Below are 26,896 nucleotides of genomic sequence, written 5' to 3'. Positions count from 1 at the left end.
GATACCTTATTTAGTAAATTAGTTTGTTTCTCCACAGATTGTTGCAGTTGTTTTGTTCTCAGGGCCATCTCCTTACCCTTTTTTCCCTTTTCCCTTTCCCGGGGTGTGGGTCTGTGGATCCCCTGCCCCATTCGTCACGGAACCAGGCTGAACGCCCGTAAACTGTTGACACAACTAAATATTATATTTATAAAATTCCTCTCATTGGCAAGCAAGCACTTGGCAATAAGAGTTCCACAGTGGATAAATTCTTGATGATGGAAAGTAGGCTAACACCTTGAAATTCTGTTGGCATATGACCTTATTTTCTTTCTCTTCATTCCTTAAACTGGTATATTGTCATTTTTCTCCAGGATGGCTACACAAACTTGAGTTCCACAGAGAAGACAAGCCAGTGCAAAGCATTGGCCTAAACTCAATGTAAAAAACAACCTTTCTGATTCAAGAACATTTTAAAAAATTCAACATGACATATAAAATCTTTATTGTCAGCAGCCAAACAGTTCAGAGCTAGTTCTGTAATCCCAGTGTGAGACGTAGAGTGCACACAGGAAGCTGGATTCAATTTTTCACTTAATTCCAGAAGTTACCCATTATCCTTCTTACTGTGAAAAAGGTTGCTTTTCCTTGGCAAGCTCCTTGCTATGCAGAGCTAAACTTGGGTCTCAGACACAAAAGACCTGTCAGTAGACATTAAATTATCTAATTACAACTGAACATGGTATTGAACAAGTCACATTTAAACTATGAATGACACAAGTCAAAATCCATTCTTAAAATAACCCTGAGTGATACACATACTTCATTGTTCTGCTACTGCCTCATGCATGCAGTATCCAGCATGAATCATAATTGAGGCCTATGAAATGGTAGATGCCTAATATTTTCTGGCTTAATTGGAGATCTGGCTAGAAGCAATGCAAGAAATGTTGTTAATGGCTCTATGTCCAGGTGGGGGCCAGTTACAAATGGTGTCCCTCATGGTCAGTTTTGGGACCATTTCTCTTCAAAATCTTTATCAATGACACAGATGATGGGGTCAAGTGCACTATCAGCAAGTTTGTGGATAACACCAAACTTAGTGGTGCAATTGATATGACAGAAGGAAGGGATGCCATCCAAAGGGATTCAGATCCAAAGGGATCTGAACAAACTTGAAGGGGGGGCCACACAAACCTAATGACATTCAACAATACCAATACGTTACATTTGGGTCAGGGCATTCTCAGATATGTATACAGACTGGAAGAAGATCTCAAGAGCAGCCATGCTGAGAAGGGGTCCTGAAAAGCTTAATGTGAGCCAGTATTGTGTGCGCTTGCAGACCTGAAGGCCAACTGTAGTCTGGGCTGCATCAAAAGAGGGGTGGCAGCAGGGTGAGGGAGGGGATTGTTTCTCTCTGCCCTCGTGAAGCTTCATCTAGAGTTTGGCATTGAGGCCCGGGACTCCCAGCACAAGAAGGATGCAGAGCTGTTGGAGTGGGTCTAGAGGAGGGCCACTAGGATGATCAAAGGGCTGGAGCATCTCTGCTAGGAAGACAGGCTGAGAGAGCCAGGCATGATCAGTGCAGAGAAGAGAAGGCTCAGGGGAGATCTGATACTGGCCTTCTGATACTTAAAAGGAGCTTATGAACAGGAGGGAAATTATTTTTTTCATGAGCAGATAGCAACAGGATAAGGGGGAACAGCTTTTAACTAAAAGAAGGGAGATTTAGATAAGATGTCAGAGGGAAATGTTTCGCTGAGAGGGTGGTTAGGTGCTGGCACAGATAGGCTGTGCATGACCCATTCCTGGAAGCGCTCAAGGCCAGGTTGGATGGAGACCCGGGCAGCCTGATTGACTGGTTAGCAACCCTGCCTGCAGCAGGGGCATGGGAACTCGATAATCTTTGAGGTCTCTTCCAACTAAGCCATTCTGTGATTCTATGAAAAATAAAACCATCCAATGAGGATTACATTTTTTAAAAGACAACAATTTTGGTACAGAAGGTTTTGTTTATCGCTAACAATTGCAGCAAAATCTGACACAAAAAGTAGATCTTCATGATCAGTAACACAAAATGCTACCTTGCTAATGAAGTCATATTAGTTAATTGACTAGATGTTCAAGAATGTTTATGTTGGTTTTGCTTCTGGTTGCTTGTATAAGGATGAACTTTTCAATTTATCTCCAACTGTATGCAAGGAAATGGTTGTAAGGGTCTTACTAGAGGCCATGTCTTCCCCCTCATCCTGCCTTGTCATTCTTACAGCCTGTATTTCTCCCTGTCTGACTTCTACTACATTTGGTACCCTTTAAGCACAGGCAGAATGAAGGTTATGTTTAGCCAACAGAAATTCAGCACACATTAGTAAAGCAGAGGTTTGCCATCTTATCTCTGTTAATCTCCCCCTATCTCAGTGGTACCCCATTATTATGTAGACCTGCGCTGTTTTTTTTAGCATGTACATACCAGAAGTAAGTTGCAAATGACTGAACATGCTTACCTAGTGTTCTAGTGCACAGATGTATTTCAAAGAATAGCTTTTTATTATTCCAGGAGGATTTTATTTATCTATTTAATATATGTATGTATGATTTAGCCTCCATAGCTCTTTCCAGACTCCCATCATTTTCTTACTGTGGAACCCACAGCACCACTCCATCAAGGCCAGTCTCCACTGACTAAATATTTACTCTACATTGGAAAGGACCAGGGCTGCAGTTCTCGCAAACTCAGTGGCAGGATCACATACTCACGGGGAACTAAAGTTGCACAGAGAATCCAAATCATTAAAACAACACCGAGGGCCTTGAGGTCATTTCATTAATGACAGACATTTTAAGAATATGCTCTGTAGATGTTTCTCTATACTCTTTATGACTGCTTATGCTAACTCCACTTCTCAGAGCACATGTTAGTTGCACAACCTTAAGTTCATGGAATAGGTTGGAATGCATAACCTTCAGAATGGGAATAAAAGTTTTAAGTATGCACATTTCTTCTAAATCAGCTTTGACTTTTTTGTCATTGGTTGGTTGGTTTCTTGTATTAATATGGATCAGATGCAAATTTCACAACCCAATCCAGCTCTGAACCTATGAAGTTTCAGAAGTGTGCAGATTCAGGATTTGGTTTTGTCTGACTTTTGGAAGTTTATTTTTAACATTTTTTCTTACTGAAACCCACAGAGGAAAAAATGTACAGAACATTTTTTAACTAGAATATGTTTTTCTGCATGTTGGCCATTTCTAATTATACTGCCTGTGGGCTATCTGGGAAGTAGCAGGAGAGAGTATCCTATCTTCCAAGTCAAAAACCAGAAAAACTAGAGCTCGGTGAAGAAGTCACATTGTACAAAACATTCAGTGTACCAAATTCCAGTGTGTAAGCAGTGTTTTCTCTATTTTTAAAAATATGCACTACTCCGTAACCATGCACAGAGCTTTTGTATTAGAAATATTTCAAATAAGAATATATGTATGGTCTTAAAAGATATATCCACTAAAGATACGATGTAGACGATCACATCACTGGCAGCAACGCTATTAGGCCATTACTATAATAGGATTGGTATTGTATGTTCTTAAAATAAGTTTAAAAAGTTAACAAGAATTCAATATGCATTCAGTTTTTCAGGATTCAGGGCTTCATGTTAGTGAGCCCCTGTAAACCAGTGCAGAACGATTCTCTTACCCTTTACTTACAAAGATGTTCACTATGCCTACAATATGCATATCTATCATCTGCTATTTTCTAGATATCAGTCAAGTTTTAAACACACAAGATTTACCTTTGCAGTGGAAATGATATTTAAATGAGAATTAGTGATAGGGAAAAAAAAAAAATATGTGAAACTCTGATCCCCTCTCTTTTAAAGATGTCAGAAAATTATTGATATCAGGGAAAATAATTAGGGCATTAAATCTGTAATTAATTCCATATGTACGAAAGGAAAGCTGTAAGGATTAAAAGTGTATAAGGATGTTGCAGAATGAATCAAACCCACAGCAAATTCTGCAAGGATGCTGAAGTGAGCCACTCTAGGCAATCAGGATATGAAGATTAAATCAATTTATGAGAGGAGAAACCATGCTCACCCTCTAAGTATTAATTATTTCTAGTACAGTGGCACCTGGATGATTCAAACCCTTCGTTCATGACGCTATATACATACACAAAAAGAAAATTCTAGACACAAGGATAAATACATTAACGGAAACCTTTTTGCTTAGTTTTTAAATACTCAAAAGGCTGTTTGAAGAGTCAGCATTCACTGTACTGGATACACATTCATGAGAAAAGAGACATTTCTAATTAAACATCTACAGAAGTGGGCCCAAATTTAGGATTATTCCAGCTAGATCAGGTTGTATTTTTCAATCCTTTCTATTATCTAAGTGAAAAAAATTACAGCTAAATAATCACTGCTATAAGACTACATTTGTTAGTAAGGTTTGTGAAAAGCTAAATGTAACTAAAAGTTACAAAGACTGCCCTGATAAAAGAAATGAATTTCAATGATTAATTCATCTCCCCGTTAAATTTTTTGTCTAGGATCAGCAGAACTAGGCCCACTGGCCCCCACATAACCTTTACTTGCAAAATCTTCAAGTCATAAATAAAAATCTTTTGTCTAGGCTAGCTGTTGTTTATAGACTGTGCCATATTCACCTGTGCAGCATTCAACATCTGGTACAATGAGATCTTTGCTAAAGCTACAAGCTCATATCCCATGAGGAATACACAACAGAGAAGCTTGAAACAATACTTTGTGTAGTCTGACATACTGTATGCTGCTAACAAAGACCAAAAACTGTCTCCTTACCTTGTCCCTTTCTACATCTGTAACTTGTATACACTCTCTAAAGACACTCCTGCTTCAATGTCTTGTGTCTCTGCTTCTTTTTAAATAGGATGTAGCCATCTATCCCTTTCATTTGCTCATCTCACCTCAGTTTTCTTATCCTGACTCACGCACTAGACAGCATAATTGTGCTCTATGGGACAGATCTTCAACAGATCTGTGCTACTAGAGACCTAAGAAAAGTCAATGCAGATAGGCAGCACCTGAGATCTTCCTAAAGAACCAGCCCTGTGATTAAAAAAAAAAACCAACAAAACAATGATTTTATGTTCCATAAGAAAGCTCCAGTACCCTAGTAATGCAAGTTCATGACAAAGGAGGCCTCTCTTTTACAAAGCCCAGTGAAATTCCCTAGCTGTTTTCTGGCATGCTTCAGCCCTGTGAATCAAATAGAGGAAGGCTCATAAAAAATGTGTAAACAAACATAAAAGGTTGGCCCTTAGTGCTATTGTATTTCAGAGCTGGCTCAGTGCTCTTGTTAAAAGGCTGCTATAGACATATACAAAGAATCATATGAATAATGCTGGAGCCATCTACCTACAGCACAGAAATGTGATCTTTTCTGTTCAAATGTGGTTGAAGTATATTAGAACTGGAAAAAAGATTACTGTTTCCTTAAAAGGGAAACACTGCCTGCTCATTGCCCTTTTTTTCCTTCTTGATACAGGGTTGGGAGAGGGAAAAAAGCCCAAAAACCTATTCAGTCTTTGCTGACTTAATAGATTTAACATATTTTTTCTGAAGAAGATGAAAAACCTCAGACTTGTAAAAAGTGGTCCCAAAAAGAAAAGAAAGGCTTTAACGAACAATGGAGAAAAGAAAGTATGNGGGGGGGGGGGGGCAGCTTAGTGCCTAAACATCAGTTAATAATACTACATTTTGAAGTCTTTAACTCATTAATTTGAAAGGGTTTGGCTCAGCTCTTTATTTTGGCTTTTCGTTTTTGTTTGTTTGTTTTTCCCTTCCCAAAGGGAATCTGGACTGTAGATGATTACTTTGAAAACAAAGCAGTATGGAAGTCTGGTGGAGAGATTCTTTTCAAAAGAGATCATTTGAGAAATAAAACATGCTTTAAATTAACAATCAGTTGCAACAATGACAGGCCTCAGAGTTTGGTGACAGAGCCCCACATTAATTATTTGCTTAAGGAATGGGATTTTATGCATTATAACATGAGGATAAATATTAGGTTAAGTAGTTTCAAGAGTTTAGCCTAAAAGAAAGGCTCTTCCTGACATCAACAATGATAAATCCAGGGAGTTTAAACCCGTAAACTTGAAACTAATACACATATAAACAGAAAAGCCTTTTCTAATTATCATGAACCTCTGGCTATGAATCTGCTGACAGTAGTGCATTAGAGATAAGACAGCTGTTAATGTCCAAAACTAAATAGTAATTTTTTAATCTATTAAGAAGGATTTGTACATTTGAAGTCACAAGATTAGCTGATTACTAATTTAGAGAGCACCATCAGTTGTGCTGTGTTTTCTTAGAACTACAAACTAATTTTAAGTTAATCCCCATGGGGACTGGACTTAGAATAGCGAACCACTGCTGATCAAACAGGATCTTTATGGACCAGGAATACTTTGTTCTATCTATTGCGGGACTCTGATCATTTAGAAAACATTCAATTAGATATACTGGGAGCTAGAACTATGTTACTCAGGAGAGTTCTCATGGAACACATCAAATTATCCTGTCGAAGCACTCTGCTAACTAGTTGCTTATTCGGTGAGTGGCTATAGTGAATTTGGTTAATCAGAAGACAACAAAGCAAGATTACAATTTCTTTCTATGATCCAGATGGAGAAATTAAACTCTTTTCCCTGTAGCTACTGCATCACCTCTGAAGACCTATGGCCCAGTTGTTATCACCATCAATAATATGCCTGGTTAGTCAAAATTGTGTTACGTTATGGTCTAGTCATAATAAATCTGTAATACTTTTACAAGGGGAAAATAGGGTGGTTTTTTGTTTGTTTGTTTTCTGAGATGAGGAGTTCTGCTTTTACAGCAGAGGTGATTTAATCTGAATATTCTGACCAGAGGCCTGCACTTACTGTACCTCCTGGAAATTACCCAGCTAGGGAAAGCTCTTCTGGTACTTAAAGCACATCCTCCTATTAAAACCTGTGGTTTTTTTCTTAATTCCACATTATCTTAATTTTCTAGTTTAATTTATTTTGGACAGCAGCTAAAACAATGCATTCTCCAGTGGATTAATAAAAAGTAATTAGAGAGTGGGCTGGAAGGAGACAGGACCTATGCCACTCTCCATAGCTTAAAAAAAAATTAAAATCAAACCCAAGAAAAAAATGCTTACCATCATGTTTCGACTGTTGTGTTTCCTGAGGCCAACACTCCTTTTTTTTCTGCTGCTGTCAATTAGTGGACTAGCCCTAACTTGCACAAGCCTCTATGTGACCTCAGTTCTTGCCTCTGCATTTTGTGACATTGGGTGGCAGAACACGTCTTAAGCAAAGTTTGCCAGAGGACTGAAACACATAATGCTTTGAACACTTACCTCAGTAGTAGAAACCCATCCTAGAAGATTCTGTATATGAGGGAGAGAAGTGGCAAGCATCAGCCAGGTGAAAGGCATCCTCTTAAGGCAGCCCCTCTTTTGAAAAAGAGGCTAAAAGGCTACTCCAAAAAAAAAAAAAAATGATGGAGAGATGTCCACATAACCAAGCAATTTTGTGCAATTGAGAGCAGATGAAAGGACTATTATGTGAAGGCTCTGAGATCAAGAAGTATATATCAATCATGTATCACATAGATGGAGTAGGTGGGATTAAAAAACAATCCTGCCAAGACTAGTTATAACAGATACTGGTTACACACACGTAAGACATTCAAGTTTAGCTTCCGAGCTTCCACAGCCTAGTTAAGTCTAGTATTCTCAGACATATATTAGGTGAGGTAAATCCCACACACAATGTCTAACTCCCTATAAAAAGCGTTAACCTCTAGCCACTCTGGGAAAACAAAGTCCCAGCAAAATGAAAGTCTATCTCCCAGCAGCTTTTTTTTCCCCTGTCAAATTAAGAAAGCGTTCAGGAGTGTGGATAAAAATAAACCTTCCTTAACTGTGGAGGTAAAGTGCTCTGACTTCTATGGATTTTTAAAATTAGCTAATAGGTTCAAGGAAAAATTAATATAGTGTTCAAAACACTCCAGATGACCTGTGCCAAATGTAACAGCTGGCATTAATGAAGTAAATTACATGATCATATTCATGATTAATGGCATTGCTTTACAAATATAAATTCCCAGCACTGTTTAGTTTTCAAGTCAGCTATAGCAGAAGTAGACCAAACAGATATGAATGAATATAGATTTAAAGCAGAGAAATACCATGACCAGGATTCAGAATTCCCTTGTGAGCACAAAATAAAGCTGATAGCATTTTCTCAGGGCTTTCAAAGAGAAGTCTCTAAACACCAATATTTTAAGGACCTGCAATGCAATATGCAGCAATGATAGTGGAGTAGCAAGATCCCAGGCTGCAGCAAACAAAGATATGCTCAAATGCAGCAGCCACATACACAGAAACAAAGGGGAAAAAATATCTGTTTACCCTTAGAAAGCCTCAGATAGGCAGGGATCTTCAGCAAGATACCTCTGCCAGGACATCTTGCTCCCAGTATGGATGGAGCTGTGGAATAGAGAAAATAATCTCAAGCCAATTTAAGTCCTTAGTTGTAACTTGTTCTGAACTGAACAAGTGACTGAATTTGGGATGAAATAACTTTCTACGGTCTCTGTCTGAATAATTTTTTTTAAAGCATACAGAATATGCCACCTAACAAAGAAGGTCTATTCAATGCCCTGATTCTAAGAAGTTTTCCTTTTATTATCAGTCCTGTTAAAATCAAGAGTAATTCAATCAAGTGAATATGATGATCCAAAGAAATACACCCGGTCTAAACACTCAGAGTAAAGAGTTTGCTTCAAGGTAGTGACTGTCAGAGACTAATCTTTATTTAAGACAGTAGCTGAACATAGGCATTTGGCCACTAGCCATGTAATAAGTGTATTCTTGTACATCCACATGTGTGTGTGTTCATTTCTAGGGTTGTTTACTAAGTTATTCATTATATTTGAAACACAGCCAGTATCTACACAGAGAAGTGACCAAGGACATGATCCTGCACAGATCTAGAGATGGTTATAAATATTAAGTTCATCTGAAAAGAAAAAAATGGAAATTAACTGTACTGAATACCAGTCTGGATTTGTTCATACAAAACTAGGTCAAGCTGCCACAGAAATCAACCAGAACAGGGGTAAAGCTTGTACAGAACTCATGGGCAGAATTCTCTATTGTTTCAAGCAATTTTTTGTCTATGGAAGGAATAGCTTACCCTCAAGGGCAAATGCTGAGGCATCCAAGCAGCCTGGTGAGATACTGATAAGAAATACTGTGGGGAAGACTCCTGTCCTTAACCAGGATAACACAAGTTGCAGAGCTGACACACTATAACCCTCTGGAGTCTAGAATATCCCTCATTACTTATTCTAAACATCTAACACATAATAATGGGTCTGGGCCTTTCACTTACTTACTGTCCCCCTTTCTTAGGTCAACTTGTACCAGTGAATGTCTTTCAAAGGGAGTTTAGGGCAACACATGCAATTGAACATCATGTGTATGTGCATTGCCTTTTTTCTCATAGATCTCCCTTTGTGCATGCATTAGAAGACACATCATTTAGCTATTCTTGTAAATGCAGAGAAGTACTAGAACTGTATTTCCTGTCCTGTCCCTGCTAGTGAAGTATACATACAAAGTTGTCAACAGAACATACAACAACAATTCCATATGAATTAAAAGAAATATATATCTTGTATCAGCTACTAACAGCTATTAATAATGGAAAGTATTTAAGGTGGCAATGTGCATCAAGGTACTTGGCAGAAAATCATCAGGTGTGTTGAAAACCTGCCTATGTTTTAAATGGTTTAACTTTGATACTGGGATTCCAATCACTGCCTGCTGAAAATAAGGCAGTAGTGTCTGTCCAGCTCAAAGAAACAGCATAATCACTCTGGAACATATATCTCTAATCTGATTCTCTTTAGAGGAGAAAGATTAATCAAGAAGATTAGATTCTCTTTCCGGTTTTTACAGTGATTCTTGCAGTTCAGGGTAGGAAGGACATGGTCAAGCAGCGTGGAATAATTTTCCAGTTCTGCCTCCAGTAGCAGTCTATATTCAGTTACAACACCTCAATGCTTTTAAGAAGCAAAAATAGTCTGACTCAAAAGTTCTCATAATCAGAGATTTAACTTAATTTTATTGGATCAGGTGATTAAAGGAAATTACTTAGCACATGCATCACTGGATTAGAGCAAAACAACTTTCCTACAAATGATTTTTGTATTTCACTTTATTCCATACCCCATCTGCTTCTGATGACTTAATTGCTCCTTCTCAAGATCTAGAGAGATCAGTATTCATTAGAGGAATCTATACCACTTCAAGATTCTAAGGCCTAATATTATGATATAAAATATAGACAAATTAAAGTCACATTGCTAACTGCAATTAAAAAATTCAATTATTATGTATTTATAGAAGCAGGCTCTACAAAGTCCAAGCAGCCAAGATAGCCTTTATAAGTAACTGTGAGCTGCCTTTTCTGTGGCAGTTCCAAATATGTCTCAGGTGTAGGGCAGCTACCTGTTTAGAAAAGATGCTGAAGAGTAGCACATAATTAGATAAATTAGATAAATGAGAACCATTCATGCAGCTACACTTTTTGTTTCACTGTTTGCACCATAGGTTATTATCCAAATTAATATGGCATAATAAAAATAGTAACTGATCCTGGTCACAAGAAAATATATTCTATTTGAGAATTTTGGTCACAGGATACACTTAAGCTGCATGCAACAGAAGCCCCAGATCTCCTAAAGCAGTTATATTTTGAACTACAATATCATTTCACAGTGGCCATGATGGCTGCTTTTAAAAAGGGAAAATTCAGCTATTCCCTTAAAGTACCCTTTTCTGTACAAATGAATTTGAACCAGGTGCAAGATGGTTAGTACATTCACAGTATGGACTTAGTGCCTTGAATGTCAAGAGTATCACTGATTTTTGGACATTGTGAAATCTTTACACCTGTTCCGCCCATGAAGAGGAAGCTGACAATTTATCCTTAGGACAGATGTATCTCATTACATAGAAGATGTAGCTCTACAATATCTGTAGTCTCTCAACAAGACTTCTCCAGATTCTGTTTACTGTACTTCTTAATGTAGAGCTCTGAAAACACATTGAACGTTGAATGCCCTTTGCGAAAGGAGAAATACATGTGCTATTTTCTCACTTGCCTATTCATCTCCATTTCACTTCATTTAACTGCATTAAAGCCACAGCACATACAAAGTGGGTGCTGCTGTTATAGCTCTTACAGCACAGAAATGTTATATGCTATGTCAACACCAGGAGATAGGGGGCACTGCACAACCAACCCCTCTTAGTAAAACCTCATTTGCTTGCCAGTTCCAATAGCTACGAAACCAGGATCTCAATTTCTGAATTTACATGCAGCCATTTATTCTGGATTCTTGTGTTAGCTTCCAAAAAAGACAGAAAATAATTGAAAACTTTCATTTAACACAATATAGCATTTAGCACAATACAGCAGCTGTATTAGACATCCTGTAATCCCCACCTTGGAGCCTTGCCTTTAAGAAAGCAGTAAAAAAAAAAAAGGAGAAAGTGCCCTTCAGCCTCTGAAGCATGTTTTCTTCCTTGAACAATAACAATGGATTCAAACATCATTCCTCTGTACAGCTTGCCATCACAGGGCACAGCTTTGCTGTGCTGTTTTATAACATACCTGATATTGGCATGAAGGTGTAAGCAACAGTAAGTGGAAGCAAGCCCAGTATGTACGTAAGAGGGGACATAGGAAATGAACAGTCATTTTAAAATACTGTGTTTCTGACTAAAGGTAAATGTTAAACTTCTTCCTTCCAACTCACTGTTTTGACTAAAAATAATTCTTCATGTGCTTATATTTTGTCAAGGTTGGAGAAGAATGAGGACAGAAATTAGCATTACTTAACCTAGGATTAAAAGGAAAGAATGCTCTCAAATGACTGGGGTTTTGGTTGGACTTCCAATTATGGCTTTAAGAAGTTTGCATTCCTACAGAAACTGAGAAGAACATAAATGTAAGTTGTTATTTATACTTCAAGGCAATTTTCTGTCCTTAAAGTTTAGCTATTTGTGTTTTCTTCCTTATAGAAATTAAATCTGAATGGCCATGGTAAATTATTCCAATATGTATTCATCTTCGTCTATTTTTGTGTGTCTTTCAAAAGCAAGGTTTTTCTGATTTTTGCAAAATACGCAACTTATTGTCTCTTTCAGACAGCTGGAAATCACATTCAAGTTTAAACAATTATTCAAAATGTCTTACAGTGCTGTATGGTGAGATTCTGATTGCCCTCAGGGTCTGTTCAATTTCTAAAATGACTGATTTGCCACCAACTATACAGTATGTATGGGACATAGTTTGATATACGTTAACCTATAGCGTCTTCATAAAAGTGAAAACAGACACATGCACAACACACTCCCTCCCACCCTCCCCAACCCCCCCCAAAAAAAACCAAACAAACAAACAAACAAAAAAAAAACCCTAATGCACCCATGCCTATTTCTGGAAGATTCTGCATGATCTAGGGTTTCTGGTTGGTGACAAATTGAATGTGAGTCAACAGTATGCCCTGGTAATCAGAAAGGCCAACCGTATACTGCTGAGCATAAGGCACAGCATTGCTAGCTGATCAAGAGAAGTGATTGTCTTGCTTTACTCTGTGCTGGGCAATCTCAGCTTGAGTGTGCAGCTTTGGGTGCCACAATATAAGAAAGCGTTAACAGAGTGACCAAAAGAGGGCACCAAAGATGGTGGAAGGTCTAGAGAGAATACATATGAGGTCATTTGGTTTGTTCAGCTTAGAGAATACATTATCTGCAGAGAAGGACCTGGGTGTTCTGGTGGACAGCAGGTTGGCCATGAGCCAGCAGTGTGCCCTTGTGGCCAAGAAGACCAGTGGTATCCAATAGTCGATGCCCTGACCCTGGAGACTTTCAAGGTGTGGCTGGATCAAGCCCTGGGCAAGCTGATTTATCTGCGCATGTCCCTGTTCATTGCAGGGGAGCTGGACAAGATGACCTTTGAAGGTCCCTTCCAACTCTAAGGATTCTATGAATCTATGATTCTATGATGAAGAGACACTGGAATTCCATTCCAACCTTTAGCATTTTGTTCTCAAGAGAGAAACAGGTAGACCACTACCAAGAAGTTTGGAAAGGGTTCTTTGTTGAGACTGCAATGTAAAGAACCTGCAAGTCTTTCAATTATGCAAGAATTGTCTGAATATTTAGAATCTAAGGAATTTATTAATTCCTTATTAAATTTATTAATCTGACTTCATCACTTGGATGTTGCCTTTGAACAAAGATGCATATATAGTCACATTCCCTTTCGAGTCAGCACTGATGAGGTCATAGAATCATAGAATCACCAAGGTTGGAAAAGACCTACAAGATCATCCAGTCCAATCATCCACCTACCACCAATAACCCCACTAAACCATGTCCCTCAACACAATGTCTAAACGTTCCTTGAACACCTCCAGGGACAGTGACTCCACCACCTCCCTGGGCAGCACCTGACCACTCTTTCAGAAAAGTAGTATTTCCTAATGTCCAGCCTAAATCTCCCCTGGCGCAACTTGAGGCCGTTCCCCCTCGTCCTGTCACTAGTTATAAGAGAGAAGAGGCTGTCCCCCAGCTCACTACAACCTCCCTTCAGGTAGTTACAGAGAGCAATAAGGTCTCCCCTGAACCTCCTCTTCTCCAGACTGAACAATCCCAGCTCCCTCAGCTGCTCCTCATAAGGCCTGTGTTGTATTAGGTGAAAAACGGAGCGTTCGGAATGTAACGCGGAAGGCCCTTCCCCATTTCGCTTGCTATTGGTTGGCCTACTTATTTGAACCCGTGATGTAAGAAGGAGAGGCTGTACTTCTTTGTTTTAATAACAATGTGCATGACCACTCTATATATGGCTTTTCAGAAGTGAGTGGACAGAGCGGGATATTTAATATGATTGGCCAGTAGCCCGCGTGAGCTTCTGGAACAGTCTAGTAAAAGATAAGAAATACTATATAGTTCTGTAGCTTTTAACAATAAACGCCATTTTGCTGTTCATCATATTGGTGCCTGTATGCAGTATTTGGTCCAGACCAGACTTTTGGTCTCAGCATGCGAGGACTAAATACAGAGAGTTGCCTGCATTCGGCTACAGGCCTGTGCTCCAGACTCCTCACCAGCTTCGTCACCCTCCTCTGAACACGCTCCAGGGCCTCAATGCCTTTCTTGCAGTGAGGGGCCCAAAACTGGATACAGTACTCAAGGTGCAGCCTCACCAGTGCTGAGTACAGAGGGACAATTACTTCCCTGCTCCTACTGGGAACACTATTTCTGATACAAGCCAGGATGCCACTGGCCTTCTTGGCCACCTGGGCACACTGCTTGCTCATTATGGTTTGGCAGCCTTTTATTTTATGATTTGCTTAGCTGCGATTTGTTTTCATCCCTGAGCGTTATAAATTGAGATTGGATAGGTTTTTTGATCACTATAAAATGACTGCCTTATACAGAAGGTCATATCTTAATCTTACTTAGACCTGTGCTACATGAAGTCCCTTGACTTGTACTGCTGAAAAAAATGCAGAAAATTGTTAGAGATTTCATAGAATCATAGAATCATAGAATTAGCTAGGTTGGAAAAGACTTACAAGGTCTTGTGGAACTCCTGATTTTACAACATAAGCAGAAATGCACACTACCTCCTCTAGGGGCAAAAGTAAGCTTTGGAAATTGCTTTAAAAAATGCAAAGTGAGGTATGGTAAAGAGATTTTCATTTGAAAGCTAGATATGGTTCAGTAAAACACTCATACTGAACCTGAAATTTTGTCTGCTCTGTGTGTCACTACATTAAAGTTTATGTGAGCATGAAGGCTAAACCTGTCTAAAATGATTTATTAGATGTAAGTCGAGAATGCCAAAGATTATTAGAAAGACCTGAAGTCATGAGAATATTCAAATCTAGAACTAATGAGTTTCGCTGTTTTTTCTAGTAACAATACAGTGGTAATTTCAGGAAATCCTAAAACACATGCAAGAGAAGAAATACGAGGGCTGCTCTTAAAGTGAAGCCTCCTCTGTTCTGATGTTGGCTTCACCAACCATCAGAAGCAGATGGTGGTGGTATGGCAGTAAAGGTTGAACCTTCCCAACAATATTCCATTACATTTTGTTGCCATGTGACAGATGGCAGCAGAGAGGCAGTCTGACAAAATGGTCTCTGACATGGAAGTGCGTAGGTACAAAGGTGTAGGCAGGTTGCTCCGAAAGTAATGTTTCCTATTTATTTCCATGGAAACTACAAGCAACACAAAGACCACAATAACACTATTTTATAGAGCAAATTCTCAGTTACAAAACACTATTTTTCAGTGTAGTCACCACCATGAGCTATGGATTTTTGCCAGCAATGAGCAAGAGCCTACATGCCACACTCATAAAAATCTACACCAGCAGAAGTGCTCCACTGTCACTGTTGCCACTGCTGACACGCATCACCAACAGCCTCACGGCGCTCACAGCCACTGTTGGGTCTCCAGAAACATTCAGCAAGTATCAATGAATGTCAATGGTTCAATTTTTTCCGCATGGAGGAATTCAGTGACACACTTTTGTTTCATATGCACTTCCATGTGAGACGCAATTTCTGTCAGATTGACCCTCTACTTCCGTCTGTCACACAACAAGATGTAACTGAATATTGGTGGGAAGGTTTAACCTCTACTACCACACCACCACCATCACCTCTGATGTTGTGGTTCAACATAATAAAATAGGAGGCATTACTTTCAGAGTTGGCCCTTACAAAGGCCATGTTGTACAGTGAAATGAAGCAGATCTTGAAGAATTACTTTAATTTTGCAATTGCCATGCAGGGGACTTTATTCATTGAAATTATTATTTTTTTTAATTCAGTCTTGATTTTAATAGGTGTGAGCACTTACATAGCTTTTGGGTCTATCTCACTCCAAATCAACTTTCAAATTCTGAAGATAAATGAATTTATATCAGAGAATATGTGTTTGCCAAAAGTACGCGGGAAGAGGTTATCATGATCTACATGAAGAAGTAATTATTAGCAAGGAGAAAAAGGTTTCAGAGACACAGAAATGAAAGACAATGAAAAGCAGTCTCTTACTTGCCTTTTAACTTGTCTTCTACCACAGCAATACAATCAACATGGGTGTTAATCATCATGCTTAGGTCCCAAAGTTACTTTTATTCTGCATAGAATTTTGACTCCAGATCATGAAGTTTCATGTTCACTCAATCTGTTTCCTCATACAAAGGAAAACAGTTTCAACTAGAAGTGAAAGTTAAGTCACTGTCCCAATAAGTTCACAAAAACTTAAAGATACTAGCTTAAATCAGTAGAAATTAGGATAAAGTACTGTTTATTTCTATATAAAAACAGCTCAGCATGATTAAGAATTTCAGAATCCCTCCCCAAATACCAAGAAATGAAAAATTGCTGTTTTCTGTAGCAATTATCTCTAATTAAATTCTGTCTGCATTCTATTCTAGCATATATTGCAGTTTCATATCGATTGTTTTTAAAATTCTCATCCAGTTTTGAGTCAAAGAGTAAAAAAAAAAAATTTAAACAGTAGTGCAGATAAGGCAAAGGTTTTACACTAGCAAGAGCACATATATTTTGAAAAATATTTTCATCCTATTTTGGTATAGAAATGAAATTGTTCAGAGAAATTCCCAGAAATTCTTTCCTGAAAAACATGTGATTCATGAGATCAAGTAATAAATGCTAGTTTGAATACTTACATCTCTAATAAGCTTCATAATTAGTTATATATTTAGTTTCCCTCTGCACTCAGTTCCATTAATTGAAAAAGCTCCAAAAAAAAATTGGTTCCTTACCCACACCAGGGGACTCACCTGACTGATAAAATGTCAAAGGCCAAATTTTCTACACTAAAAAAGGAGATCTGGAAGAACACAATCTGGAAGAATGTTCTGAATTACTAGATATTCTACAGTGGCCTTATTAATTTTTACTACACATTTCTCTACATTTGGACCTTTAAAAATTTTTCTACTGAACATTGCATCCAACAGAGTATGTTCCCATAAAAACTCAGGGGTACTACTGCTGTTGTTATTCTCTTGTTTTTGTTGTTTTTTGTTCTTTTTAAAGAAAAAAAGAAAAAATGAGACTAAACTCATTAATGTGCTTCAAAATCTATCTGTGTTAGTAGCTTCTGTAATCCTTTTTATTAACTTTTCTAGGAGTTAATCATACAAGTGTCCTCTGTACAATCTTTAGGAGCTCTTATGCATGTGACTGAATGTTCAGGCATGAACAAGATTATTCATATAGTCTATACATATTCTCTGGAAAGCAAGCCTGGAACCATTTCATTATAATACCAAACATGCTATTACTTGGTGGAAATATGGTAAGATAAAATTGGTAGACAGTCAATAAATCTTTGTTTCTCTAAGCCAAAAAGAAAAAAATTACATTTTGTTTTTATTCCTCCAGTAGTTCATGTCCTCTTCATATCACCCTTAGTCTAAACCATTTAAAGTCCTGATCTCCTCCTCTAATTCTGTCAGAAGGAAGTAACTCCATCATTTTACCCTGGCAGCTGACCACATCACACATTTAGAGGACCAATTTTGTCAAGTCAATAGTAGCTAAAATTTTTGAAGAAGTGTGGCAAACAGCATTGACAACTTCAGAACATAACTGTTTGGCACATGTGTAAAAATCACAATTTGTCAGTAGTCTAGAGAATAGTAGGAACAGCTCTGAGAGCCCATCTAATCGTATTTGCTTCTGACTTCCTTATTGCCTTCCACTCTTCTCAGTACTTCTTCCTTCCCACCTTTATCTTTGCACTGGAAGAGCCTCAGAAAATTCAGGATGTAAAAGAGACAGACATTATACAACAAAATCCTTGTACCATTACAAACACCAAGTGGATGTCCTCTATAGAACATTTTTTAAAGACTGCTTCATAAAGAGAGCAGCTTCATCTTAATAGGGCCATGAACTTACATTCTTCCAGCTCACTCTAAAGCTGTGTCCTTTACTAACTTGGGGCCTCAGCCAAGAGCACTGAGATATAAGGAAGCTGCAGCTAATTGAGTTCAGAGGGCTTTGGATCAGAAAATCCTGGCAAGTCTTACTCTTCAACAGCTCTTAAAAGGGAAATGAAAAAGTCTGTCTTATTCCACTCCATCAAAAAGAACCAGAACTGCACAGAAAGGAGTGGAAACTATCTAGATGATACATGTGCTCTTTAAATACCTGGTAGCCTAAAAATAAGAGACGATTAACTTATATTTTCAGAAAATTGAGTTTACAAGGAAAACCACAAGGAATTTCTCCTTGCTGACTACAGAGCCACATGCATCCTCTGAAAATTTTAGCTTGTTTTACCCTTTTCATTTTGAAGAAAATGAGAATAAATGGAATTGCTCTCTCAATAATCAGCTCAAGGGGGTTATAAAGGGAGACAGAAAATACAGTCGTGTATTTTTTGAATTTTATATGGACAAATCCCATGACAGAAGCCAAGCTCCCCTTACACTTTCCCTTTGAAGCTCAGAGCTATGCTCTCAAATACCAGAACTTCATTGTTACAATGCAGTGATGACTACATGGCCATTTCCTAATAGTACAAAAGCTGTACAAATGGTCAGCACTAAGCAGAAATTGTATGACACTAGTCCTCGTTATTTTGCTCATGGATACCTTTTTAAACAGTTTTCCTTGCCTGCAAGAAGCCTTCTTGCAGTGAGGAGGACACAGCTCTGCTGACCAGCCTGGAGGAGGCCGAGAGGTCAGGCTCTACCTTCTGGCCCAATTTCACCTCACAGGAAGGCAGGAGAATTATACAAGCAGTAGGTAGCTCTGCAGCATTTTCTTCCTGAGGATGACAGCAACAGGCCTGGTTCAGGCCCTTTGTTCATAAAGAGCTAGAAAACCAAATTCAGCCAGAGAATATGCATTCTCACATCAGAAAACAATCTATCTCTTTCTAAAAATGATATTTCCTTCAGAAAAGTCCACAGTCATGTGAAATGTTGCTACTTTACCATGAGGCACTGAGAATTATTTATGACATTCAGTGTTTCCAAGACAGAAAACAGCCTCTCTGTCACACCCAGGGTAAGATTCAAGACCAGGTTTGATTATCTCCTTTGCTTTTATGAGTTTCTATCAGGCCTTTAACATTACTAGAATGTATTTGCTGTGCTCTGGTAACAGAACAGAGAACACAGCACATGATAGTGATTTAAACTGTGTCATTAGCACATGGCAGGGGGGAGGGCTTTACTTGTATAGTTCACACATACCATACAAATTCTTTAAACAAATAAAGAGCTGCGGAGGGTGGGAGGGAGGGAGGGAAGGGGAAGAGACCTATGCAAAACTGAAATTTTCCATGCTTTCCCACACTTGTTTGGAGGGATCCCCACAATACGATGGAGTCTCTCCTCTTAACCAGCTCATCAGCAATTCCTCTCACACTGCACACACTGGGGTGGCACTCTGCCTACACTTCGAGAAGATCTTGGCAGTGCACAGGCAGCTTTGGAACATGTACTAGAGGCAGAGAACATTACCTCATATCTTTAAAAGAGGCAGTCACTGTTTCAAATTAACCCTTTTTGCTTATGAATTCTTGACAGAAGCAAGTAATGAACAACATCCACCGTATATCACATTAAGGTGGAGAACACGACGCCTTGGCCACTTAAAAAATTTACCAATACATTTTTGGGTATGTTGGAGATACACAATGAAATGCAACTGAAAAGAAATACCGGGCAGAGCCCAAGATGGCACACCGAGCCATGAACAAATCGGTGTTCTCACCTCTTTACTAGTACATAGCTTGAGCCAGGATGAATGCTCTGATGCAAGCAGCATTCATCTCATCTGCTACATTACCCTCAAGGACAAGTAAAAACCAAAGGAGAAGGAAGGTTACTGGAAGTGTGGCACATAGGTGAAGTTGATTTTATATAGTTTAATAAGACATGGCAGTTCTTGATTCAATCTAAATTGTTCATCGGTTGTTTTTTTTTAACTTGGTGCTGCTCTACAAAACATACTTCATATGGATTAAAATTAGTAAAACTTCACATATATTATTTATTGATGGCGTTCAACAATCTTGTAGATAAGTAAATAGAATTGCCTCTTCTAAAAAACCCAAGGCAAACTCATTCAGGATCAGATTTATTTACTGAAGATACAAATATTTCTTCAGTGAGTTCTTTAACAGCCTTAAGGAGTCTAAGACCCATTGAATTAACTGGCTCCTTTAAAGTAAAAAACTAGTTATTTTGAGCTATTAAACAGTTCTAAGAACTGAAGGTGATGGCTTCATTCAGACATGCATCACAGACAAGTTTAAAACCTAGGAATCTGAGGAGATATGCCCAGAGATACACAGAAATAATCTGATCTGAAACAGTTTGTGGTTTTTGTTCACAGATATTCTACCTTAAAACTTCTGCTAACCAGACAGAAGCATGCTCTGAATAACAGGAGAAGACAACAACCCTACAAGGATGTGGGGCAGATGCAACAGAATACTTATTTATTTATACATCACCCAGATTTGCAACATGTATGAAAATTAATTTGTTGTTTTAACAGCTCATGAAGGAGGAAGAACTAGTTCTCAGACAGGGAACCAAGGCAGAGAGAGAGTGACTTTCTTACAATCCCACAGGAAGCGCATTCTATTTAAGTAGACATCAGCATCACCTGCAGCTTCCAGGTTAATTTTACATGAAGATTAGCGGTTTAGCAGCTCCCAAAAGTGTTTTCAAGAGCAGCAGGTACCCTGTTCTCCACGATTAGTTCCACCTTGAAGAAAAATAAGCATATAGGAGCTGAGAGAATTTTCAAAAGATACAGGCAGTGGTCAGCTGTCAAAGCCTAGTAGTGAAAATGAAGTGTTTTTCTGAAGTGTCTGGCAGATATGATGTAGATGAGAAATTACTGCTACCTTAACATATCTCATTCCTGGAGGATTTCTGAACCATGATCTATTCCAGATATATCTCTAACCAGAATTAACACCATCCTGCACAGATAGACACATAGTTGATCTCCCTTCAGGATTAAGTACAAAGCTGTAAAAAGGTGATTAACGTCAACTTTACCTCCCTCTTTCCACCCATATCTCTGTAGCTTCAAATTGACAAGACTTGTCCATTGTAAGAAAACATCAGCTGAAAACATATAGAGGGAAAGAAGGCAAGGAGAGAAGGCAACTACAGGGACAGAATGCAGAGCACAGTCGTTTATTTACAGACTGCTTCTTGTGATCGCCTGGAGCCATCTTTGGCTGAAGCTCACAGAGTAAGAAAAAGCCTTCAGTCATTTCCAGGATAAAATAAATATATCATTTCTTTGATACCTCCTTACTCGCAAAAAGACTCATGCTGTATTCACTATCTTTTTTTTTTTTTAAAAAAAAAGCATGAAATCAAGCACTGGGTTCTTCTACTACAGTTACTGAACTAGTGACTCCTATTCCTGTACCATGACTCCTGTACATGTCCCCTGCAGTGTTAGCTGGAAGAGGCTCACTTTACTTTCATGACTCAGCATTCTCATGCACCATAGGGAAGAGGTACATGCAAGGAAGCTGCTTGGAGAAGCTCACACAGTACAGCCTGAAAAATGAGGGAAAAAGACAAAAAAAAAAAAATCCTTCTGTTGTTTCAGTTATCAGACATGCCCTGTGGATTTTTGTACATTCTTGTCCATGGTTACAGCTACAAGCCTCTTGGGCCAAACCCTCAGAGCATGTAAAATGCTCCAGGAAAGCCAACATAACAATTTTAGCAGTTTCAGCAATTTGCTGTTGCCAAGAATTAGGCCCATGAGCATAAGAAAGACAGTTGCTTAAATCTGTTAATAAGTAGTGTACTTTTACCACCTCGACACTATAGTGGCAAGTAACAAAGCCATTTCAAACACATACGTAGGTGGTCTACTTCATGATGCAGAAAACAGAGACAGATTAATTGAAAAGGAAAATGAAATGCATTATTACAGATGCACCTATATAAATTAAAAAACACACGTGTATGTGTGCGTATCTGTAAATATGCACATACAGATATATATAAGTACAAATATACGTATGCACACAAAGGGATACAGATGAAAACTCGAACGTGCAACAGAAATACAGGATCGTTTCAATGGGATATAAAGAGTTACTTTGAAAGTAGGTCTAAAGTTTTTTTAGTACACAAAAGCCAACATTTGACATATCAAGCAAAACAGTCATTAAGAAGGTCATGGACCCACAAGCTGCTTCTTTAAAGCTTGAAGTTAACAGTTGCTGTAAGTCACCCTCCAGGCTCCCTTCCTTGCTGAGTGTCATGCAACCTTCATTTCTAGACAGCTTCAGAAGCCATCAAGATAATCTCTTGCAGGGGTAGCATTACAGTGCTTGAACAAATGGGTTTGCTTTACAGATAGTACAATTAGGTATTTAGAGAGAATTTTCTTTTTTAAGGTTAATTTCAACTTTAAGTTGTCAGAAACTGATTTGTGGTTTTTGGTCATTCCGCACTGTGAGGTTTTCAGACAGTTAAGGAGTCAAGCAACACCTCCTCATCTTTCTTCTGGTTCTCTTCTTAGGATTTTTAATTCCTTAGTGGGAAGATGAAACAGAACAGGAAAAACAAAATTTCTACAACTAATGGATAGCAGAATTACATTTGCAGAATAGAGTATTTTAAATTAGCAAAAATAGTGCTATTCCAGGTGTGTCTTTACATGTCTTGGCAGGACATGTCTTTACATGTCCTTTGCCACTATTTTATCTCCTGAGAATTTCTCTTTTAATCTCTGCACTCTCGTCCTTTCCTTCCTCTTTTCTTGAAGCATTAACTACGCTATCACTGGGCACCTCACCCAGCTATCATACACTCACCTCTACCTGCTTTCATTTTTATACAGTCCTACTGCAAAAATGTATCCTAAGGGAGCCTTAGGCCGTTTTACTTTGTGACCTAGTAATGATGTTTTTTCATGCTAGCAGATGAGAAAGATGACAAGTTGACTCTTGTCTGCTCCATGCAGGTGCCATTTGACTATTAATTTTCTCTAGCTAAAACTCTTACTTTCTGGCTATCCTTCTTTAAGTTTGAACTTAAGATGACAAATTTTGTACAATGAGATTAATTCCTGGTGACTGGAGAGAGCTAATAGAGACAGCTAGGTTAGGATCCTAATCCAACACAAGGACCACATCATTTGTCTCTCTCCAGTGACTGTGAGCAGGCCTCAGTTAAGAGCTGGAAGTTAGTTCAGGTGATTCTAGGCTGTATCTTCTAGTTCATATTTGCAGAAAAAGAGTCCTGCACAGGAAGAGTTGTCTTCTCCGCAGGAGTTCTCAGGGAAAATGGAGAATGAAGAAGACATTACCATCATTGGCAGGATGGACATGACAGAAGTGATGCTACATTTTCATGATCAGCTCTTGAGGGACGGCATATCTCCATGTCACCACCTTTATATTACTATAACTAAGACACAAATCAATCTACAGTCAAGCACAAACTGTACTGCTGTCAAAGCTCTGCAACTCATAGGAATTCAGACAACAAAAAGTATTTTATTTCTCTTTTAATCACAGAGAACCCACTCTAAGGTGCCTTGCACTGACTGTAGTCGTACAAAATGCAGTCATATTCAGACATTATTGAAATGCTGCTGAAATGTAGGACTGCAGCTTTTCCACCTCATCCTTGGGAAAGGACTTACATTTGTTTTCTTTTTTAAAAAATCTGTTAAAAATATGTTTTTTAATTAATTGTATTTCTGCATCTTTGTTGGTGATTCTATGGATGTATTCAATATTAAGCAGCTTTGTATCACTGTTAGATCCCATATAAGAAATACAAGGAGACAGGAAGGAAGAAGTAAAATGCAGTTTATAATAATTGATGTTTCCTCAGTATAATTTTGGCATCTCTTTAAATCCATTTATAATTGTTTGCTACCTATTCCAGAGTATGAACAGGCTATTTCACCCATGAAGGGCAAGTGCTAAACTCCCTCCCTGGTTATGAAAGATCCATAACTCAAAAAGGCTGCAGGCTGGAGTCTGGGGCAAAGATTTGTCTTTACTTTTTTTTTTTTATTTAAGCAAGTTGAAGAGTTATACTCCCTCTTCATGGATGAGACAGCCTATTTGTTCTTCAGTTGTGTTTCTGTTAAATTAAACTTTTTTAACAGGGACTAAGCCCTGGTATCAGACATTAAACAGAAGGTTGGTGATAGATCTGGATAATTAGTATTTTGTGTCTTGTTGGATAAGCCAAAAACATTTTTTAAAAAACCAAACAACTTTATACTGAAACTACTTGGGGTTTTCTTTTGGGCATATTTCCACCAAGATGAATAACGAAAGTAACACTGAAGGAAGCTTTTCATTTGGTCAGACATGAAATATATTGTTTAATTCTGTCGTATATTTATCACTTAGTTTGTGTTTTTTTAAATTAAATTCCAATCCAACATTCTCTTTCAAAGATTGTTAAAGGATCCCCAATCCACATTAGTCTACAAGGGACACAGTGAAGAAGGAAACAAAGCTGTGAAAACACAGCAAAGTGAATATCAAGAGACATCTGAAAACTGGCACAAGTGTGGAAATAGAAATAAGCACTACCATAGAAGTAGAAAGGGATAAGAATAGACAAAGACAGAAATGTACAATATGCTTCATACTTGAGCTGGAGGCTATTCCTCTTACTTAGACTCTTTCAGGGAATACAATAGTAACTTATACAAATAAGCCACATCACTTTACAGGAATTCATGCAGGACTGCTTGCTTGCAGGGTACCTAGTCCAAAGTCAGAGATATTGCACCGTCCCGGATTCACAGCAAAAATCCTTTAAGATGATAGTGTAAACAGCTCTCTGCATGATTCCAGTTCTCTTAAAAGATGTAGATAAAAAGTGCTAGCTCTGCAAAAATACTCAGAGGGAGGAAATGAACTGCTTTTAGCAGACACTTTTGACTTCGTATTCTGCGTACTAATTCACGTGTGTTTTGAACAAATCAAATCTCCAAGAGCTGCAAGATGCTTACATTTATTTTGTCACCTCAACAAGTTTCTTCCTCCTCACCAATATCCTCTGTTACAGTATTTCCCTCCCCTAGTTCAGTTGGCCCCAAATGTTGAATCAGATAGATTGAGCACTGGGTTTAAGAGTCGATATTATGCCACTCTGCCAAGCTACAAATGGGAGTCCTTTCCTCCAGCCATTAAATATTGCCAGCTTTCCAATGACTTTCAGAGTATTTGTTTCTAGACCTCAAGATCACAAGATCTTTTTAAAGCACTGACAATTTAACTGTCCTTACAGGAAATGCATATTTATTATATGTACAGGTTTTAAAACCTCAGGGAGCATATACAAAAATTATATGCATAGCTTTTACAGCAAAACAAATTGGTTACTGCTAATTGTACTATTAATTGCACAAAGTTAATGAGGTCACTTGTTTACTTCATTTGGCATATGTACTTAAGTTGTAAAAGATCAGAAATGCTCTAGCATTCAGTGCTTTACAGATATAACTTTAGAAGGTTCCACTAAAATGCTAATCTATTTGTAAAATAATTTACTTCTTGGATCATCTACAGAGGTAGTATGGATATAATCCAAATTCAATTAGTTTTATGCCTTTTATGCTTAAACTTGTACTTTTGTTCTTTTACCCTCAGTTCCCAGAAGGGACTGGCAGACATAGACATAGCTGCCCTTCATTTCCCATAATGCATTTCTGCTAAAGCTGCACAATCTCAGGTTGTCTGGTGGAAATCTTTCAGAGATTATATAACAAGTGTCAACCTAGGCAACAAGTATGATCCATCTATTTCTGTTATATGTTGCGCATTGTTGCATCAAGCAAGAAAGTAAAATTAAAACTTGGAAGTAAGATATCACAAAATTTCAAAAATCCTGAAAGCCACTTCTCTGTTTCTCTGTATTACTATTATCAATTTGAAATATTTATCTCATATACTGGTGCTCATATTCTGGGGCTGAATTTTTCTGTATTTCTTAACTGACTGATATTTACTAGAAGCTCATTTGCTATTCCTAATACCTGAAGCTTTATGGATGTTGGCAAAGAATTCAAAAATACATAGCAAAATATTTTGGAGGTTTTCCCAATCAGTCAAGGATTTCCTCAAGATAAATCTTCAGCCTTTTCAAAAAGAAGAACAAACACAGGCTTTGTATGTATGTACTGTATATAATGTGTGAATTTCTGAATGCCTGCACCAATATTATGTCAAACGTCTGCTAATACCTCCTGAAAAAAAAAGACCTACATAACATTTTCTGTATTTATTTCCCTTCTTCATTTTAGCATGAATTATTATTAATAATTCATTAATAATTCAGAATTAATTAAAGAATGTTTATTCTTTTGAAAGACTATTGAACTCTAGTAAAAAAAAAAAAAAAAAGTTGAAAAAGTTGTTCAGTGCCAAAGCACCTTACTTGTGATACCTCAGCAATCTGTAGTGAAAATGATCACAAAATGAAGGTCATTGTTATTACAGAATCACTGAATCACAGAACCGTATGAGGTGGAAGGGACCTCTGGAGATCATCTAATCCAACCCCCCTGCTTCAGCAGGTTCCCTACAGCAGATCACAGAGGCAGGCATCCACATGAGTTTCGAATATCTCCAGAAAAGGCTACTCCACCACCTCTCTGGGCAGCCTGTTCCAGTGCTCTGTCACTTCACAGTAAAGAAATTCTTCCTTATGTTTGGGTGGAACTTACTGTGTTCCAGTTTGTGCCCACTGCCCTTTGTTCTGTCACTGGATACC

This window comes from Numida meleagris, chromosome 4, assembly GCF_002078875.1.
Source record: "Numida meleagris isolate 19003 breed g44 Domestic line chromosome 4, NumMel1.0, whole genome shotgun sequence".
Taxonomy (NCBI): Eukaryota; Metazoa; Chordata; class Aves; order Galliformes; family Numididae; genus Numida; species Numida meleagris.
This window is presented reverse-complemented; position numbering follows the sequence as displayed.